Below are 21,839 nucleotides of genomic sequence, written 5' to 3'. Positions count from 1 at the left end.
AGTTTACTATGGCACAAACATATACTGCTTGAGAGTATAGTTGTGTCTAAAACCCGAAATACATCAAATATTAATTCGTTCGTGTAGTAGGAGGGAGACATGACAGACACCTTTCAGCACCAATGCCGCATAAATATAGAAGGGAGAGGCTCGGAAATACCGCAGGGGTATCAATAAAGCAGAAAAAGGAAGATGGGGGAACTATTCAAATACCTCGAGAGAATACATAAAGTATCAGAGGGGAAACTGGAGCAAGGAATCCAGACATTTTAGGGTGGCTGTCTTTTAATCTCCAGACACCTGAAGTGTGTTTTTCGAGCACTGCCTCAAACTTCCCCAAACTTTCCGTCATGCTAAAAGTGTGTCTGAGAAGGCAGGTGTTAGACTCGCCCGGCCCCACCCCCGGCAATGCAGAAAGCAAAAGACCAAAGGAGACTGATAATTACACCCCTCCCCGCTGCTGACTGCCCTTGGGTGCTCTCTCCACACCTGTACGGGAGCGGGCTGCCGAGGACTTAAAAACGTCTGTTCCTCACCTGGATTAACCAGGCAAGGAGGGGTGCCTTTAAAGTGTGGGGATAGCTTTTAAAGTGTGTGTGTATTGGAGGGGGGGGGGGGCGCTTTGATCACAGTCCCTTTGATTTTACACTTTCAAGTATTTACCACAGGCACACCCAGCTATATAGCCTGATTGCTTTAGAGATTGAGGTTACCAACGCAACTTTCCTTGCCTTCTTTAGTGACGCGCCCCCACTCAATGCACCTCAGTCCTACAGCCCCTGCCCCTCCACTGATACCACTACTGGGACACTCAAACACCAATCTCCGTCCTGGCCTCCAGCCAGTACTTTCTATTATAGTACTGGGGTCCTTACACAGCTCTGCCAATGCACCTCAATACTTGTCTGGCTGCTCCCCTTACTCCACCTCCAGAGCAGTACAAGGACCTCTCGTGCAGCCCTGTTAATGCATCTCAGTCTTGACCTCCAGATAGATCTCAGACCCCACTTGCAGCTCGAACCTTCTATTTCAGTACTAGAACCCTGACGGACCTCCACCTGTGCACCTCAACCCCTCACCAGCAGTTGCTCTCTTCTGCTCTACCAGTAGTGAGATCTCCACACACAGCTTTAATAATGCACCTCGATCCTGGTGCAACAGTGACTGGCCAAAGTGTAGAACTGGCCGAGTTGCTAGAAGAAGACGACAAACACTGGTGCATCCACTGGCCAGTCAAAGTGTGGCACGTGGTCCTCAGGATACAAAGACCAGTGCAGCAGAGGATGTCCCAGTTACAGTATGGATCAGCAGGGAGGTTATGAGTGACACTCGTGGTCAGTCACAGTATGAATCTGGCTGAGGCATTGGGGGGGTGGGGGGGGGAGAACACCCATGGCCAATCAATGCATGAAAGACCTGGGCTGGGATGCAGGAAGGAGCAGGCAGACATTGGTGAAGCAGTAAAGACCAGTAGTCATTAACACCACAGCTTTAGCTGAAGCCCTGCAATGGGTACATAAATCCCTGTTCATCTGTGCTTGCTCATCACAGTATTGCACTGGATGAAGTCTTGTGGTGGCAGTGACAGGACGAAACTGGACCAAGTCGCCAGGGAGCAGACAGATGCTTCTCCTATTCTTTGACAGATGTTTGACCTTTTCTGCAACAGCTGTACTGGTTGCATGTATCTGCTTGTATTTCCTTTAAACTCTTGCCTACTACCAACAAGGCCATATATAGGTCTGCCCCAGCATTTGTAGGCCTTTGTTCGAGTGCTTAGATTGCTAAAGAAGGTTCTACCCGCTGTTGATAAATGTTATACAACTAAAGTGGATTGTCTCAGCTTTTTTTTATGAAAGCTGCTAAGATTTGGTGTTGTCTCCCTGACAATTAGAAAAAGTAAGGACCATATGATTTCTCGTAGAAAGGCTGAGCCATTCTCCCTTAGTTTTTTTTCTCGTCCAGATGGTTTTGAATCTGCGCTTATATGCCTCTGGGTTTTATAGCACTTACTAAGTGACTTTGGAATGAACTCAAAGGGAAGCAGTGACACCCAGGTAGCAGATACAAGATGGCAGGAGCTTAAGTTTGGAGAGACAACCTGTGGCCAGTCGAAGCAAAGTGGTGCCTCTCCAAACAGATGCCAAGGACAAGTGTATGGAGAAATGAATGAACGAAGCCGTGTACGGTCCAATATATTGGAGTCAGGAAGACAAAATTGGTTTTCATCTGCAGTCAAATTCAATGAAGAGAGTTGCAGGGCTCATTTTGACCAATGCAGCTCTATAGACTATGGCCCTTGGAGGAGCACGAATGTTAATACTCCTGACCTGGGCCTGGGTGTTCCTAATTTTGTGGACTGTTGAGTGGACATATTACTTAATGCACACTACTACGACCTCGATGTCTGATCTAGAATAGTTTAAAACCGTTTTGAAATTCAAGGACAAAAATGTGGAAAACTATAGAATTTTTTTGTGGGGGAATAAAGGGTACGGCTGCACACCCAGCTACGCAAGACACTACTGAGAGGAGAAATCTATGTGAGGTGCGGGCTGTTAAGCAGGGCTGGTTGCAACGGGCTAGTACCTGAGAGACATGGAACAAGCTATGCATGAACTGCTTGAGTCCCACCCTTGAGTGCAGTGTTGCCACTTGACCAGTATTTTACCAGCCTGCAAATATTTTCATGCAGAGAGAGATAAAAATAAAAAACACAATCAGGAAAATCATAAAAATCCGGTATTTGTTTCCTTTGAAATACAAACTGAAAGTAGCACATCCAAGATTAAAACACATCAAAATGTAATGTCATGTAGATGATTCCTAATGATTTTTATAAAATTGATGTATATATTAAAAAAAACACAGCATAGACGATTTTACACAAACTGTTATTCATCTAACAGACCCTAGCCCTTTGTAAACCCCAAAATACAAACAACCAATATTTTTCTCTGAGAAAGGTGACAACACTAAGGGTGAGATGTAGCAAAGTATTTGCACGTCGCAAACGGCGAAAATCGCCGTTTGCGAGGTGCAAATGCCTCTTTGCTATGCAGAAATGCATATTGCGAGTCGGTACCGACTCGCAATATGCATTTCCGACTCGCAAATAGGAAGGGGTGTTCCCTTCCTATTTGCGAGTCTGAGTGGTATGCAATACCATTTGCGACCGCCTACGCGGTCGCAAATGGCATCACAGTTACCATCCACTTCAAGTGGATGGTAACCCACTCGCAAATTGGAAGGGGTCCCCATGGGACCCCTTCCAGTTTGTGACTGGACCCACAAATATTTTTTCAGGGCAGGGAGTGGTCCAAGGGACCACTCCCTGCCCTGAAAAAATACCGAAACTAAAGGTTTCGTTTTTTTTTAAGTGCAGCTCGTTTTCCTGTCAGGAAAACGGGCTACACTTAAAAAAAAAAATAACTGCTTTATTTAACAGCAGTCACGAACATGGAGGTCTGCTGACGACAGCAGGCCTCCATGTTTGCGAGTGCCTATACTCGCTATGGGGCCGCAATTTGCGACCCACCTCATGAATATTCATGAGGTGGGTCATTGCGACCCCATAGCGAGTTGCAGTCGGTGTCTGAGACACCGTACTGCATACCAATTTGCGAGGTGCAAAGTGCGAGTCGCATGGACTCGCACTTTGCACCTCGCAAATTTAAAATTTGCTACATCTGGCCCTTAGTGTGGTTCTCAGGGCTTTACATGGGCCAGGTCCCTCCGGGTCTTTAGGTCTCAGACTCACTAGTAATTAGAAAGGGCCATTGAAATGGGTCTCTATTGGGCCTATATTAATGTAATTAAATTTACTGGCAAAAACACTGATCGATTTCGGAACAAAGAATGTAAAACACCTTAATCCATGTCAGCAATTTAGTTCCCGTTTATATTTTATGTTTTATTAATCTTCCATTCTCTGAGAGAGATTACTATTTCCAGGATGTTGTGTTTCTGTATTTTTTCCTGTAGCTTGCTCTTCTTGTACAGTGCGTACTATGAACTGAGTCGCCTCCAAATGTTTATAAAAGGGCCACGATTGAAAGCTCTGAAGTTGGGCAGGAAGGCAGTATGGGTTTCCCACAGTGACCATCAGTGGGTCAAAAATGTGCTCAGAATACATAGTCATCACATCCTTGGCCTCTTTGGGGAGGGCATAGAGCAATGGTCACCTATTTCAGTTGCAATTGTTATTCTGTGCAAATAAGTGTGAAGGTGCACCATCATCAAAATATTGGCAAGGTGAAATTAAAAGAGCTTACATGTGAGTGGGTATTTTTTTGTGTTTGAGGTGATGAAGCGAAAAAGATGTGAGGGAGTGCATTCAAGAGAGTGTAAAAAGAGGGGGCTGAAGAGGAAAGAGATGAGATTTAAAATATGCAGATGGACGAAATGTGGAGAGAAAAAGGGCATAACGTTTAACGGGGAGAACATAACAGGAGTGATTACGACACTCTGAAGGACACAATCCTTTCCAGGTTCCTCAATAATGTTTAATTCACTGGCTCACAATTTCAGAATTGAAAGATTTCCAATACTATATAGAAAAAAAAATTTTTTACTCATTTACCTTAAACAGCGAACAACCACTGATAAAGTCAGTAGACCTGGCTGGCTCTAGGTGTAAATCAGTTGTGTTACATATCTGGATGCAATAGCAGAAAGCTCGCAGAGGAATCATAGAACCCGGAGGCCACCAGAGAGCCCTCACCCCAACACCTGCCACATGCAGACCGACAAAACTTATTTGCTGGAAGGAATTTTATTTATATATTTTACCAATGATCTCATAAAACACAAACAGTAATAATTCACCTGCAAAACAATATTCAAAACATATTTATAAAAACAATTTCAATAAGGATTATTCATCAACCATAAATCAATGTCACAGGATCCCTTCGTGTCCTGCACCTCCTTTGGACCACACAGGTGAACCGTACCTCACCTGTATCTGTAGGAAAGTACCATCTTGCCTGGCATGTTACCCCCATTTTTCACTGTATATATGTTGTTTTAGTTGTATGTGTCACTGGGACCCTGGTAACCCAGGGCCCCAGTGCTCATAAGTGTGCCTGAATGTGTTACCTGTGTAGTGACTAACTGTCTCACTGAGGCTCTGCTAATCAGAACCTCAGTGGTTATGCTCTCTCATTTCTTTCCAAATTGTCACTGACAGGCTAGTGACCATTTTTACCAATTTACATTGGCTTACTGGAACACCCTTATAATTCCCTAGCATATGGTACTGAGGTACCCAGGGTATTGGGGTTCCAGGAGATCCCTATGGGCTGCAGCATTTCTTTTGCCACCCATAGGGAGCTCTGACAATTCTTACACAGGCCTGCCACTGCAGCCTGAGTGAAATAACGTCCACGTTATTTCACAGCCATTTTACACTGCACTTAAGTAACTTATAAGTCACCTATATGTCTAACCTTTACCTGGTAAAGGTTAGGTGCAAAGTTACTGAGTGTGAGGGCACCCTGGCACTAGCCAAGGTGCCCCCACATTGTTCAGAGCCAATTCACTGAACTTTGTGAGTGCGGGGACACCATGACACGCGTGCACTACATATAGGTCACTACCTATGTGTAGCTTCACCATGGTAACTCCGAATATGGCCATGTAACATGTCTATGATCATGGAATTGCCCCCTCTGTGCCATCCTGGCATTGTTGGTACAATTCCATGATCCCAGTGGTCTGTAGCACAGACCCTGGTACTGCCAGACTGCCCTTCCTGGGGTTTCACTGCAGCTGCTGCCAACCCCTCAGACAGGCAGCTGCCCTCCTGGGGTCCAGCCAGGCCTGGCCCAGGATGGCAGAACAAAGAACTTCCTCTGAGAGAGGGTGTGACACCCTCTCCCTTTGGAAAATGGTGTGAAGGCAGGGGAGGAGTAGCCTCCCCCAGCCTCTGGAAATGCTTTGTTGGGCACAGATGTGCCCAATTCTGCATAAGCCAATCTACACCGGTTCAGGGACCCCTTAGCCCCTGCTCTGGCGCGAAACTGGACAAAGGAAAGGGGAGTGACCACTCCCCTGACCTGCACCTCCCCTGGGAGGTGTCCAGAGCTCCTCCAGTGTGCTCCAGACCTCTGCCATCTTGGAAACAGAGGTGCTGCTGGCACACTGGACTGCTCTGAGTGGCCAGTGCCACCAGGTGACATCAGAGACTCCTTGTGATAGGCTCCTTCAGGTGTTAGTAGCCTTTCCTCTCTCCTAGGTAGCCAAACCCTCTTTTCTGGCTATTTAGGGTCTCTGTCTCTGGGGAAACTTTAGATAACGAATGCACGAGCTCATCCGAGTTCCTCTGCATCTCCCTCTTCACCTTCTGATAAGGAATCGACCGCTGACCGCACTGGAAGCCTGCAAACCTGCAACCTAGTAGCAAAGACGACTACTGCAACTCTGTAACGCTGATCCTGCCGCCTTCTCGACTGTTTTCCTGCTTGTGCATGCTGTGGGGGTAGCCTGCCTCCTCTCTGCACCAGAAGCTCCGAAGAAATCTCCCGTGGGTCGACGGAATCTTCCCCCTGCAACCGCAGGCACCAAAAAGCTGCATTACCGGTCCCTTGGGTCTCCTCTCAGCACGACGAGCGAGGTCCCTCGAATCCAGCGACGCTGTCCAAGTGACCCCCACAGTCCAGTGACTCTTCAGCCCAAGTTTGGTGGAGGTAAGTCCTTGCCTCACCTCGCTGGGCCGCATTGCTGGGAACCGCGACTTTGCAGCTACTCCGGCCCCTGTGCACTTCCGGCGGAAATCCTTCGTGCACAGCCAAGCCTGGGTCCACGGCACTCTAACCTGCATTGCACGACTTTCTAAGTTGGTCTCCGGCGACGTGGGACTCCTTTGTGCAACTTCGGCGAGCACCGTTTCACGCATCCTCGTAGTGCCTGTTTCTGGCACTTCTCCGGGTGCTACCTGCTTCAGTGAGGGCTCTTTGTCTTGCTCGACGTCCCCTCTCTCTGCAGGTCCAATTTGCGACCTCCTGGTCCCTCCTGGGCCCCAGCAGCGTCCAAAAACGCCAAACGCACGATTTGCGTGTAGCAAGGCTTGTTGGCGTCCTTCCGGCGGGAAAACACTTCTGCACGACTCTCCAAGGCGAGAGGGATCCGTCCACCAAAGGGGAAGTCTCTAGCCCTTTTCGTTCCTGCAGAAACCTCAGCTTCTTCTGCCCAGTCGAAGCTTCTTTGCACCCACAGCTGGCATTTCCTGGGCATCTGCCCATCTCCGACTTGCTTGTGACTTTTGGACTTGGTCCCCTTGTTTCACAGGTACCCTAGATTGGAAATCCACAGTTGTTGCATTGCTGGTTTGTGTCTTTCCTGCATTATTCCTCTAACACGACTATTTTGTCCTTAGGGGAACTTTAGTGCACTTTGCACTCACTTTTCAGGGTCTTGGGGAGGGTTATTTTTCTAACTCTCACTATTTTCTAATAGTCCCAGCGACACTCTACAAGGTCACATAGGTTTGGGGTCCATTCGTGGTTCGCATTCCACTTTTGGAGTATATGGTTTGTGTTGCCCCTATCCCTATGTTTCCCCATTGCATCCTATTGTAACTATACATTGTTTGCACTGTTTTCTAAGACTATACTGCATATTTTTGCTATTGTGTATATATATCTTGTGTATATTTCCTATCCTCTCACTGAGGGTACACTCTAAGATACTTTGGCATATTGTCATAAAAATAAAGTACCTTTATTTTTAGTATAACTGTGTATTGTGTTTTCTTATGATATTGTGCATATGACACTAAGTGGTACTGTAGTAGCTTCACACGTCTCCTAGTTCAGCCTAAGCTGCTCTGCTAAGCTACCATTATCTATCAGCCTAAGCTGCTAGACACCCTATACACTAATAAGGGATAACTGGGCCTGGTGCAAGGTGCAAGTACCCCTTGGTACTCACTACAAGCCAGTCCAGCCTCCTACATTGGTTGTGCAGTGGTGGGATAAGTGCTTGAGACTACTTACCACTCTTGTCATTGTACTTTTCATAAGAGAAAAATATACAAAACAAGGTCAGTGTATATACACATAGCCAAAAAAGGTTTTGCATTTCCTCTTTTCACTCTTTTCTAAGTGCTGAAAAGTACTCCAAAAACTTTCAAAAAGTTCTTAAAAGTTTAAAAAGTTTTTTTCTGTCTTTCCAAAAAGTTCTGAAAACTTTTTTCTCTTTTTCTATCACTTTAACTCTCTCTAAAAAATGTCTGGCACAGGCAAAAATGTTGAACTGTCCAAACTTGCATATGATCACCTTAGCTGGAAAGGAGCAAGGAGTCTCTGCATAGAGAGAGGTTTGAGTGTAGGGAAGAATCCTTCCTTAGAACTGTTAATTAATATGCTTAGAGTACAGGATAAGGCCATAAGTGCCCAATCTGGTGAAAAAGTAGCTAATGGTTCTCAATCTGATCCAGGGACTCCCCCAGGAAAAGGTTCAGGAAAGAAACTTCTCAGCCTGCCCATTACTAGACAGTCTAGCATAGTTGGTACAGAGGTTGAATCACACCATACTGATGGTGTGCTCTCACATTATACTGGTAGCCAAGCTGTTAGGGTGCCCTCTGTAAGGGACAGGTCTCCTTCTGTTCATTCCCATCATACCTCTGTATCTAGAAATGTCCCTCCCACCCACCCTGATGACAGATTGTTAGAAAGGGAGCTCAATAGATTGAGAGTGGAACAAACCAGACTGAAGCTCAAGAAGCAACAGCTGGATTTGGATAGACAGTCTTTAGAATTAGAGAAGGAAAGACAGAAGTTGGGTTTAGATACCCATGGTGGCAGCAGCAGTATTCCCCATAGTCATCCTGCAAAAGAGCATGATTCCAGGAATCTGCACAAGATAGTTCCCCCTTATAAGGAGGGGGATGACATTAACAAGTGGTTTGCTGCACTTGAGAGGGCCTGTGCTGTACAGGATGTCCCTCAAAAGCAGTGGGCTGCTATCCTATGGCTATCATTTAGTGGAAAAGGTAGGGATAGGCTCCTTACTGTAAAAGAAAATGATGCTAATAATTTCCAAGTTCTTAAGAATGCACTCCTGGATGGTTATGGCTTAACCACTGAACAGTACAGGATAAAGTTCAGAGAGACCAAAAAGGAGTCTTCACAAGACTGGGTTGATTTCATTGACCAGGCAGTGAAGGCCTTGGAGGGGTGGTTACATGGCAGTAAAGTTACTGATTATGACAGCCTGTATAACTTAATCCTGAGAGAGCATATTCTTAATAATTGTGTGTCTGATTTGTTGCACCAGTACTTGGTGGACTCTGATCTGACCTCTCCCCAAGAATTGGGAAAGAAGGCAGACAAATGGGTCAGAACAAGAGTGAACAGAAAAGTTCATACAGGGGGTGACAAAGATGGCAACAAAAAGAAGGATGGTAAGTCTTCTGACAAGGGTGGGGACAAATCTAAAAATGAGTCTTCATCAGGCCCACAAAAACACTCTGGTGGGGGTGGTGGGTCCAAATCCTCCTTTAATCAGAACAAGGAAAAGAAACCATGGTGCTATTTATGTAAAATAAAAGGCCATTGGACAACAGATCCCAGTTGTCCAAAGAAAGGCACCACAGCTCCTACCACTACAACCCCTACTGCTACACCTAGTGTCCCTACTAATAGCAGTGGTGGTGGGAGCAAACCTACTAATAGCCAATCCAAGGGAGTAGCTGGGCTCACTTTTGGTAATTTAGTTGGGGTTGGTCTGATTAGGGAGACCACAGAGGCTACTTTAGTCTCTGAAGGGGCTATTGATTTAGCCACTTTGGTTGCTTGCCCCCATAACTTGGAGAAGTACAAGCAACTAACCCTAATAAATGGTGTTGAGGTCCAGGCCTACAGGGACACAGGTGCCAGTGTCACAATGGTGATTGAGAAACTGGTGCACCCTGAACAACACATACTTGGACACCAGTACCAAGTAACCGATGCTCACAACATAACACAAGGCCACCCCATGGCTGTTGTAAATCTCAACTGGGGGGGGGTAACTGGTCCAAAGAAAGTTGTGGTAGCTTCAGATTTACCTGTAGACTGTCTATTAGGGAATGATTTGGAGACATCAGCTTGGTCAGATGTGGAGTTGGAGGCCCATGCAGCAATGCTGGGCATCCCAGGGCATATTTTTGCTTTGAGAAGGGCTCAGGCCAAAAAGCAAAAAGGACAGGGAAGCTTGGATCCTGGAACAATGGACCAAGTGCTCCCTAAAGCTAGGGCTAGTAGAAGCAAACCACTTCCTACTATCCCTCCCTCTACAGTGGATTCTACTTCTGAGGAAGAAGAATTCCCTCCCTGTGCAGAACCTACACCAGAGGAGCTGGAAGCAGACACTGCTGAGCTTTTGGGTGAAGGGGGGCCTGCCAGAGAGGAGCTGAGTGTGGCACAGCAAACCTGTCCCACATTAGAGGGTCTCAGACAGCAAGCTGTCAAACAGGCTAATGGGGATGTCAGTGACTCTCACAGAGTTTACTGGGAGGACAACCTCTTGTACACTGAGCATAGGGATCCTAAACCTGGAGCTGCCAGGAGATTAGTGATTCCTCAGGAGTACAGAAAGTTCCTCCTAACACTGGCACATGACATTCCCTTAGCTGGGCACCTGGGTCAAATGAAAACTTGGGACAGATTGGTACCATTGTTTCATTGGCCTAGGATGTCTGAGGACACAAAGGAATTTTGTAAGTCCTGTGAAACCTGTCAAGACAGGTGGCACTCCAAAGGCACCCCTTATCCCACTGCCTGTGGTTGGGGTTCCCTTTGAAAGGGTAGGGGTTGACATAGTTGGCCCCCTTGACCCTCCTACTGCTTCAGGCAATAGGTTTATCTTGGTGGTAGTGGACCATGCCACAAGATATCCTGAAGCTATTCCTTTAAGGACCACTACAGCTCCTGCAGTGGCAAAGGCCCTCCTGGGAATATTTTCCAGGGTGGGCTTCCCAAAGGAAGTAGTATCAGACAGAGGAAGCAATTTCATGTCTGCATACTTAAAGGCCATGTGGAAGGAGTGTGGTGTAACTTACAAGTTCACAACACCCTATCATCCACAAACAAATGGACTGGTGGAGAGATTTAATAAAACTCTCAAAGGCATGATTATGGGACTCCCTGAAAAACTCCGCAGGAGATGGTATATCCTTCTACCATGCCTCCTTTTTGCCTACAGGGAGGTACCCCAGAAAGGAGTGGGCTTCAGCCCCTTTGAACTTCTTTTTGGACACCCTGTTAGGGGTCCACTCACACTTGTAAAGGAGGGTTGGGAACAACCTTTAAAAGCTCCTAAGCAGGATATTGTGGATTATGTACTTGGCCTCAGATCAAGGATGGCTGAGTACATGAAAAAGGCCAGTAAAAACCTTCAGGCCAGCCAAGAGCTCCAGAAGCAATGGCATGATCAGAAGGCTGTTTTGGTTCAGTACCAACCAGGGCAGAAAGTGTGGGTCTTGGAGCCTGTGGCCCCAAGAGCACTCCAAGATAAATGGAGTGGACCCCACACAATTGTTGAAAAAAAGGGTGAAGTCACCTACTTGGTTGACTTAGGCACTGCCAGGAGTCCCCTTAGGGTGCTCCATGTCAACCGCCTGAAACCCTACTATGACAGGGCTGATCTAACCCTGCTCATGGCAACAGATGAGGGACAGGAAGAAGACAGTGATCCTCTACCTGATCTCTTCTCTTCCACAGAACAAGATGCTCTTGTGGAAGGTGTAGTTTTGGCTGATTGTCTTACTGCTGAGCAGAAAGATAATTGCATAAATCTCCTAGGACAATTTTCAGAACTCTTCTCTACTGTGCCAGGCACCACTTCTTGGTGTGAGCACACTATAGATACTGGAGACAGTTTACCTGTCAAAAGTAAGATCTATAGGCAGCCTGACCATGTCAGGGACTGCATAAAGCAAGAAGTTCAGAAAATGTTGGAACTAGGAGTGGTTGAGCACTCTGACAGTCCATGGGCTTCTCCTGTGGTACTGGTACCAAAACCCAATTCTAAAGATGGAAAGAAGGAAATGAGGTTTTGTGTAGACTATAGAGGTCTCAACTTGGTAACCAAAACTGATGCTCACCCTATACCCAGGGCAGATGAGCTTATAGATACACTGGCATCTGCCAAGTATCTAAGCACTTTTGATTTGACTGCAGGGTATTGGCAGATCAAATTGTCAGAAGATGCTAAACCTAAAACTGCATTTTCGACCATTGGAGGACATTACCAGTTTACTGTAATGCCTTTTGGTTTGAAAAATGCACCTGCCACTTTTCAGAGGTTAGTGAACACAGTCCTGCAAGGGCTGGAAGCTTTCAGTGCAGCATATTTGGATGATATAGCTGTCTTTAGCTCTAGCTGGGATGATCACTTGGTCCACCTTTGGAAAGTTTTGGAGGCTCTGCAAAAGGCAGGCCTCACTATCAAGGCTTCAAAGTGCCAGATAGGGCAGGGTAAGGTGGTTTATCTGGGACACCTTGTTGGTGGGGAACAGATTGCACCACTTCAGGGGAAAATCCAAACTATTATTGATTGGGTTCCCCCTACCACTCAGACTCAGGTGAGAGCCTTCCTAGGCCTCACTGGGTATTACAGGAGGTTCATTAAGAACTATGGCTCCATGGCAGCCCCTCTTAATGACCTCACATCCAAGAAAATGCCTAAAAAGGTATTATGGACAGCAAACTGTCAGAAAGCTTTTGAGGAGCTGAAGCAGGCCATGTGCTCTGCACCTGTCCTGAAAAGCCCTTGTTACTCTAAAAAATTCTATGTCCAGACTGATGCATCTGAATTAGGAGTAGGGGCAGTCCTATCACAACTTAATTCTGAGGGCCAGGATCAACCTGTTGCTTTTATTAGTAGAAGGTTGACCCCTAGAGAAAAGCGTTGGTCTGCCATTGAGAGGGAGGCCTTTGCTGTGGTCTGGGCTCTGAAGAAGTTGAGGCCATACCTGTTTGGCACTCACTTCATTGTTCAGACAGACCACAAACCTCTACTTTGGCTAAAACAAATGAAAGGTGAAAATCCTAAATTGTTGAGGTGGTCCATATCCCTACAGGGAATGGACTATACAGTGGAACATAGACCTGGGAGTAGCCACTCCAATGCAGATGGACTCTCCAGATATTTCCACTTAGACAATGAAGACTCATCAGGTAATGGCTAGTCTTATTGTCCTTCGTTTGGGGGGGGGTTGTGTAGGAAAGTACCATCTTGCCTGGCATGTTAGCCCCATTTTTCACTGTATATATGTTGTTTTAGTTGTATGTGTCACTGGGACCCTGGTAACCCAGGGCCCCAGTGCTCATAAGTGTGCCTGAATGTGTTACCTGTGTAGTGACTAACTGTCTCACTGAGGCTCTGCTAATCAGAACCTCAGTGGTTATGCTCTCTCATTTCTTTCCAAATTGTCACTGACAGGCTAGTGACCATTTTTACCAATTTACATTGGCTTACTGGAACACCCTTATAATTCCCTAGTATATGGTACTGAGGTACCCAGGGTATTGGGGTTCCAGGAGATCCCTATGGGCTGCAGCATTTCTTTTGCCACCCATAGGGAGCTCTGACAATTCTTACACAGGCCTGCCACTGCAGCCTGAGTGAAATAACGTCCACGTTATTTCACAGCCATTTTACACTGCACTTAAGTAACTTATAAGTCACCTATATGTCTAACCTTTACCTGGTAAAGGTTAGGTGCAAAGTTACTTAGTGTGAGGGCACCCTGGCACTAGCCAAGGTGCCCCCACATTGTTCAGAGCCAATTCACTGAACTTTGTGAGTGCGGGGACACCATGACACGCGTGCACTACATATAGGTCACTACCTATGTGTAGCTTCACCATGGTAACTCCGAATATGGCCATGTAACATGTCTATGATCATGTAATTGCCCCCTCTATGCCATCCTGGCATTGTTGGTACAATTCCATGATCCCAGTGGTCTGTAGCACAGACCCTGGTACTGCCAGACTGCCCTTCCTGGGGTTTCACTGCAGCTGCTGCTGCTGCCAACCCCTCAGACAGGCAGCTGTCCTCCTGGGGTCCAGCCAGGCCTGGCCTAGGATGGCAGAACAAAGAACTTCCTCTGAGAGAGGGTGTGACACCCTCTCCCTTTGGAAAATGGTGTGAAGGCAGGGGAGGAGTAGCCTCCCCCAGCCTCTGGAAATGCTTTGTTGGGCACAGATGTGCCCAATTCTGCATAAGCCAGTCTACACCGGTTCAGGGACCCCTTAGCCCCTGCTCTGGCGCGAAACTGGATAAAGGAAAGGGGAGTGACTACTCCCCTGACCTGCACCTCCCCTGGGAGGTGTCCAGAGCTCCTCCAGTGTGCTCCAGACCTCTGCCATCTTGGAAACAGAGGTGCTGCTGGCACACTGGACTGCTCTGAGTGGCCAGTGCCACCAGGTGACGTCAGAGACTCCTTGTGATAGGCTCCTTCAGGTGTTAGTAGCCTTTCCTCTCTCCTAGGTAGCCAAACCCTCTTTCTGGCTATTTAGGGTCTCTGTCTCTGGGGAAACTTTAGATAACGAATGCACGAGCTCATCCGAGTTCCTCTGCATCTCCCTCTTCACCTTCTGATAAGGAATCGACCGCTGACCGCGCTGGAAGCCTGCAAACCTGCAACCTAGTAGCAAAGACGACTACTGCAACTCTGTAACGCTGATCCTGCCGCCTTCTCGACTGTTTTCCTGCTTGTGCATGCTGTGGGGGTAGCCTGCCTCCTCTCTGCACCAGAAGCTCCGAAGAAATCTCCCGTGGGTCGACGGAATCTTCCCCCTGCAACCGCAGGCACCAAAAAGCTGCATTACCGGTCCCTTGGGTCTCCTCTCAGCACGACGAGCGAGGTCCCTCGAATCCAGCGACGCTGTCCAAGTGACCCCCACAGTCCAGTGACTCTTCAGCCCAAGTTTGGTGGAGGTAAGTCCTTGCCTCACCTCGCTGGGCCGCATTGCTGGGAACCGCGACTTTGCAGCTACTCCGGCCCCTGTGCACTTCCGGCGGAAATCCTTCGTGCACAGCCAAGCCTGGGTCCACGGCACTCTAACCTGCATTGCACGACTTTCTAAGTTGGTCTCCGGCGACGTGGGACTCCTTTGTGCAACTTCGGCGAGCACCGTTTCACGCATCCTCGTAGTGCCTGTTTCTGGCACTTCTCCGGGTGCTACCTGCTTCAGTGAGGGCTCTTTGTCTTGCTCGACGTCCCCTCTCTCTGCAGGTCCAATTTGCGACCTCCTGGTCCCTCCTGGGCCCCAGCAGCGTCCAAAAACGCCAAACGCACGATTTGCGTGTAGCAAGGCTTGTTGGCGTCCTTCCGGCGGGAAAACACTTCTGCACGACTCTCCAAGGCGAGAGGGATCCGTCCACCAAAGGGGAAGTCTCTAGCCCTTTTCGTTCCTGCAGAAACCTCAGCTTCTTCTGCCCAGTCGAAGCTTCTTTGCACCCACAGCTGGCATTTCCTGGGCATCTGCCCATCTCCGACTTGCTTGTGACTTTTGGACTTGGTCCCCTTGTTTCACAGGTACCCTAGATTGGAAATCCACAGTTGTTGCATTGCTGGTTTGTGTCTTTCCTGCATTATTCCTCTAACACGACTATTTTGTCCTTAGGGGAACTTTAGTGCACTTTGCACTCACTTTTCAGGGTCTTGGGGAGGGTTATTTTTCTAACTCTCACTATTTTCTAATAGTCCCAGCGACACTCTACAAGGTCACATAGGTTTGGGGTCCATTCGTGGTTCGCATTCCACTTTTGGAGTATATGGTTTGTGTTGCCCCTATCCCTATGTTTCCCCATTGCATCCTATTGTAACTATACATTGTTTGCACTGTTTTCTAAGACTATACTGCATATTTTTGCTATTGTGTATATATATCTTGTGTATATTTCCTATCCTCTCACTGAGGGTACACTCTAAGATACTTTGGCATATTGTCATAAAAATAAAGTACCTTTATTTTTAGTATAACTGTGTATTGTGTTTTCTTATGATATTGTGCATATGACACTAAGTGGTACTGTAGTAGCTTCACACGTCTCCTAGTTCAGCCTAAGCTGCTCTGCTAAGCTACCATTATCTATCAGCCTAAGCTGCTAGACACCCTATACACTAATAAGGGATAACTGGGCCTGGTGCAAGGTGCAAGTACCCCTTGGTACTCACTACAAGCCAGTCCAGCCTCCTACAGTATCCCTTGGGGGTGGGGAGGGGGGGGGCGTGTTTACGGGGGTGGCGGCTTCACCGTTCCTTGTCCTCATGCTCTGGGTTCCACCCCCTCCCGAAACACGAATCTGCCAAGGGGGTGTAACGGGGCAGCCAGGAGCGGGAGCCCCATGGCCACCCCAGCGATCTGGGCTCCCTAACCCCGAAGCTGGTGTGTACATCCACAGGTTAGTTCAGGACTTCAGGATCCTATCTCCGGTGTTATCCAGGGGCCCCAGCCTTGGGGACCCCTCTGTTGGTTATGGTGACTTTAGTACTTCCTCTCCCGCCACGAGGGCGACCAGGGGCCCAAAGGTCCTTCACCCTCCCCACCCCCAAACAAGCTGTGAGAGAAGGACCAAATATCCGCAGTAAATTGATCTGTTCCTGCGTCAGATAAATGTACCATATCACTGTGAAACATGTCTGGTCCTTTTAGAAGTTTGTGCGGAATGTTCCATAAGCGGCCAGGACCAGGGCACAGTCTTGACATTTCCGCGTTAAGCCTACGAACAGACACATTGATTGTCCTTGATTTAATGTCTGGACCCCAGTTGCGGCGAGGCACCATATGCGACCATGCGATGGCAGCATTCGGGAACTCTTTGAGTAACCTGGAGATTTCTGCAAAAATAGTTTCCCTGAGTTTTTTGCGTCCCATTCGCACCAAGTCATTTCCACCAATATGAATAATAATGAGATCCGGGATCTGAAGTCCCTCACACCTTCTTGCCATTTCCATGAGTTGCTGGAGCTGCGTGATTCCAAGTCCACCAACACCACACCAACGAAAAGCCACATCCTGAATCACCGCCGGCTTAGGCTTACGGAGCAGTTGCAACCTGTAGGCCGCCCGCCGGACAAAATAATGCCCTAGTACCCAAACCACGGGAGATGGCATTGAACTGAAACAAAAGAAAATTGCATGAGTAACCATCACAACATTCACAAAGCATGAGTGGGGGAACACTCATCACTGCAATTCAGCCCTTATAACAATTAGATGACCATCTCCTGATGGACTTTACGTCTGCTACTGACACCCCTGCATAGGCCGCTAAAGTTGCCGCCCCAATCCTGAAAGAATGGGAGGAGTACCCCAAGGGTCGACCCCTGCAGCCCCAAGGGTCACCTTCAATACTGCTAAAAATTGGTACCGTGATAAGCATTCCCCGATTGTGTTTAGAAAAAGGGCAGATGACCCAGAGAGAGGGCGGGCTGTCAAGTATGAGCCCAAGCGACCCACTGGGCATAACAGAGACCCAGGCGCCGCTCTAGGATCAATGTGTGACCTTTTTCTTAATTGATCTGTCTTGGACTTTTGTAATTGAATTGTCACCAACCCCAGGACGATTCACATGTCGGCCCACTGTAGGCCTCCTGTGTGGTCACCCTTGGAAGATCCCACTAATTTGCTAATGTGAAAAGCCCCATAAAAGGCTGTAGTAAATGCTGTGGCAAATAACGCTGCCTCAAAAGGTGTGGAACAAACATTGAGGAGACTGTCCAAGAGCCCCCCTAATAAGGGAGCAGTTATGGGTCACCTAGTGTCCTTTTTTTGCCCCATCTAGACGAGCCCAACCAACGACTGCCCTCTTAATGACAAAGGCGTTCAGATGGGACTCCGGATTCTGTAGTTTTGCAAAGAAACGAACAGCGGACAGGTGGGACTTCGCGAAGGAAACTGGTTTGCCCATTTCCTTCAAATGACTTAAAAAACCACAAATGGCCTGTGTCGAAAACAACTCAGTAATTTTTGACGAATTCAGAAAATGTCTGTATTGTTGGAATGATTTTTCATATGCCCCCCTGTTACAGGATGGATGCCAATGATCACTCAGTAGTCGTCAAATCTATAAGTAAGTGGTCTTTTATTGACTGTATGGAAAAGTTTGTGATGGTTGGTGGGGTTTTGCTTGTTGTATTCGTGCTCTCTGTGGTTCTTCTTCTGGCCGGTCTTTATGAACTTCGTCATCTTCTTTCCTTTTCCTCCAGGTCTCTCGGGAAGCACATGTGGAAAGAAGATGAATACACCTGGTAAGTGTTTTGTGTTTTCTTTTCCTATCTCTTCCTGCCGCTGTCTTTCCCTGGGTCTCCCTCCGCTATCTCTTGGTCTTTGTGCCTCCTTTTCTTTCCTGTGTTTGTCTGTTCGACACTACCTCTGTTTTCCTTTCTCTTCCTATGAGAGGGGATTTCTTGCTCTCTTCTCTGTCCTTACTTTTTCCTTCTTTGGTCTCACTATTTCGTTGTCCTATTGTCTGACTGTTGTTCTCGTTTATTTGTTACTTTTCCTTTAGTACATGCAATTTCTCCTTTCTTTTCTATGTATCTCATCTTCTCTCTTTCCTGTTTTCCGTCTTTTGTGCTTACTCACTTTCCCTCTTGTCCCTTTCTCTCTCTTGCTCCCCGTTCACCCTCCCTTGTGCATTATCGGTGTACATGTGCCCTTCACCCTTTTGTTTACGTCTCCTCCCGTCCTCCCAAACCTTACCCCAGAAAACCCAACGCACCTGCGTCTGCCATGCTTCTCCTGAAGCGTGGCTGGCACTCGCGTCCTGCTTCCCGGAGTCTGTCTCCTTCGTCCCTGGATGGGGCCACTGGCTTCTTGGTGTTCTCCTTTGGGCTGTAATCAGCTGACGGTGCGGCCGCCTCCGCCCAGCTCGGGGATCCGCTAGATACGTCTCTGGACTCACCGTCGTCCACGCCTTCCTTCTTCCCTTTGGTCGTCTTCCTTTCCTCTGCAACACTCCTGAACGCCAGCCCCCCAGGAAGAGTCGGCGGTCCCTTTAAACATCTGGGTTCCGAAAATGCTACATCCCTCGTAATCCCATTCTCCAACCACTCAACTGGCCAGTCCCCTCTGCACCAGTTGCTGCCCAGAATGGCTCCAAAACCTACACTGCCGGCTGCATGGGTGAACAGTCCCAGAGTAGGACTAGGAATTGGACGAGGAGGACAAATAACTGCCCCATTAAAATCCTGTAAAAAGGCAGCCCAGATTTTTAAATCCTCTCTAACTTCCAGCGACAGTCTGGTGTGATGATGCTTCTCAGTCAAACCCGCCATTGCCCTAGCGATAGACCTTGAAAAGGGGCGAGCCATGGGGATAATCCGTAAAGCGAAATTCAGTTGACCTACCAGAACTTGCAGCTGATGTAGAGTGACCTTCTTTTGTGCCAGTACTGAGCTAATGGAATTATTAAAAGCCAGCAATTTATCCGAGGGTAGGCAACACTCACCCGCTACTGAATCTATCTCAATCCCCAGAAATGTAATACAAGTTGTGGGGCCCTCAGTTTTGTCTGGGGCTAGTGGAACACCAAATTCTTCAAACATGGAAGTCAAAGCCTGTAGAGCCCACAGGCACCTAGCAGAAACCGCAGGACCCAGTACCAAGAAATCATCCAAGTAGTGTATCACTTCTTTGTGTCCTGTGCGCTTGGTGAAGATCCATTGCAAGAAGAAGCTAAACTGTTTAAAGTAACTGCCGGACACACTACAACCCACTGGCATGCATTTATCATAGAAATAAGACCCTCCAAATTGAAATCCTAATAAATGGTAATCATCCGGGGGTACTAGAAAGAGCCGAAAAGCCCCATGACCTCAGTCGCGCAACTTCACCAGAACCTGGTCTACAGTTGCATATCGGACTGAGCATAGTTGTGGGTCAATTGCTTCGTTCACAAAAGACCCCCACAGAGCTGAGAGGTTATGTATCAACTTGAACTGGCCAGGCTCTTTTTTCGGAACCATCCCCAAAGGAGAACAGACAACATTTTTGGCTGGAGGAGAGGAAAAGGGGCCCGCTAACCTGCCTAACAACATTCCCTTCTCTAACTTCTTTGCAACCACCCCAGGATTTCTCAGGGCTGATATTAAACTTTTGCAATACAGAATAGGAGGGACTTGTAAGGCAGGGATCCTGAAACCAAAAGAGAAGCCATTAAATAGAAGGTCTGCAGAGTCTTTGTTAGGATAGGACTGTAACCATGGGAGAAAAGCGTTAATCTGTATGGGTGATGGCAAAGTTGAGTCAGCTAGACGGCTTACTCCCCTACTTAACCTTTTCCTTGGATTTCTTAATGCACTTGAACTCTGGGTGGGAAGGGTGCCCGCAGAAGGAGTAGGTATGTCTGAATTTGCAAGACCCTGCTGTGCGAGAACATACTTTTCTATTGAATGCCCACCAGGAACCTTTTTTATCACTGGAATATTGTGTGCGAAAGGGCTGCTCACCAGGCAATTTGGTATTCACGCATTCTAGCCATACATTCACTTCGGTTTGGTCCCAACCTATTTCTGGGTCCTCTACCTTAGCCCACCTGACGTCCCTATCATATTCCATCCAAGCATTACCCTGATACATATGGTGCGCTCTTAAAATCTTATTAGCATAGAAAATCATTGATATTGCTAAGTCAGGCTTCTTCTCCAGCATGACGGACATATAAACATTAAACTCAAACAATCAGTTTGTTATGTTCTCTTCCACTCTGTTTTTTTTTTTATCACTAGAGGATGATGCCTTCCCATCCTTGTCTTTCACTTCTATCTCACTTCTTTTAGCTCTCTTTTCCAAATCTTTTCTTTTATCTCTGGCCCAACATGAGCCGCAAGCTTACCTGGTTGGCATAATAGAGTGTCTTGTCGGCTCCCGTTGCCGCAGTACCACCCCCAGATGTATTATTGTTGTTCTCAGTGATCTTACATTTGTCTATGCTGTTGGGGGTAAGGGACTGCACGTCCGGTGACGGAATGACACTCGGACCTGCAGTCCCAGAAGGCGCTGTTTTTAGCACTGCACGCTGCTGCAATTGCCTCAACCTGGCGCTTGAGATCTGCCACTGAATTCTTTAGAATGTCATTTGTGGCCCATGGAGCAGGAGGTGGAACGGGGGTAGATGGAGCATCAAGGTTGGACAACCGCAGCAGAGCTTGCGTGGTCGCATCCTGCGTAGGTACCTGGGCAGTGGAACTGCCCTGCCCTTGCAATGGCGGGGGAGGAACAATTGGTGCTGCAGTCTGGACTACCGGTATTGCAGGGGGTACAGTTAAGGTTGACAGTGTCTGCTGAATGTCTATTAGAATTGCCAAGAACCCTAACTCGGGTGTAGGTACTACTCTTTGCTCCACTGGGGGGGACCTCTGGAGTGGTGCATAAAGCTACAGCTAATGTATCCACAATAGGGAACTGTGCAGGAAGAGGGGTTGATGTTGGGGCGGCAGCTGGCTGCTGTATGTTTGAAACCTGCTTCTTTCTTCTGCGCTTCACAGGGGGGAATGCTCCCGGAGGGGGCACATGTGAGCACCTAGGGCGGTCACTCTCTGCATAATTGTTTTCCCCATCGGATGCGGAGTTCCCGCTGTCCGTATCCCCACTGCCCTATTTGGCTAATACTAATTTCAATAGCTCTGACAATTCAGGGTCCCTGCCCTTCCTCTTACCAACCTTTCTGCGGTTGCAAGCCATGATCCTTGAATTGCAATCAAGATTGCCACAATACAGGATAACGTATGATTTCTAAATGCGCAAAGATAATATACAACACAGTATTACTAGAGTCCCAATATAAATTTATTTTCTATCCTTATGCGCAAAATAATTATAATAAACAATTAC

At 47.5% G+C, this 21,839-nt stretch overlaps 1 protein-coding gene across 1 annotated transcript in view; it reads right to left on the bottom strand.

The window, feature by feature from the left end:
• Positions 1-21,839, bottom strand: part of PELO (pelota mRNA surveillance and ribosome rescue factor) — a 193,922-nt gene that overhangs the window by 23,483 nt on the left and 148,600 nt on the right. The window lies entirely within an intron of this gene.

The sequence above is a fragment of the Pleurodeles waltl genome, chromosome 7, assembly GCF_031143425.1.
Source record: "Pleurodeles waltl isolate 20211129_DDA chromosome 7, aPleWal1.hap1.20221129, whole genome shotgun sequence".
In the NCBI taxonomy this organism is placed as follows: Eukaryota; Metazoa; Chordata; class Amphibia; order Caudata; family Salamandridae; genus Pleurodeles; species Pleurodeles waltl.
This window is presented reverse-complemented; position numbering and strand designations above follow the sequence as displayed.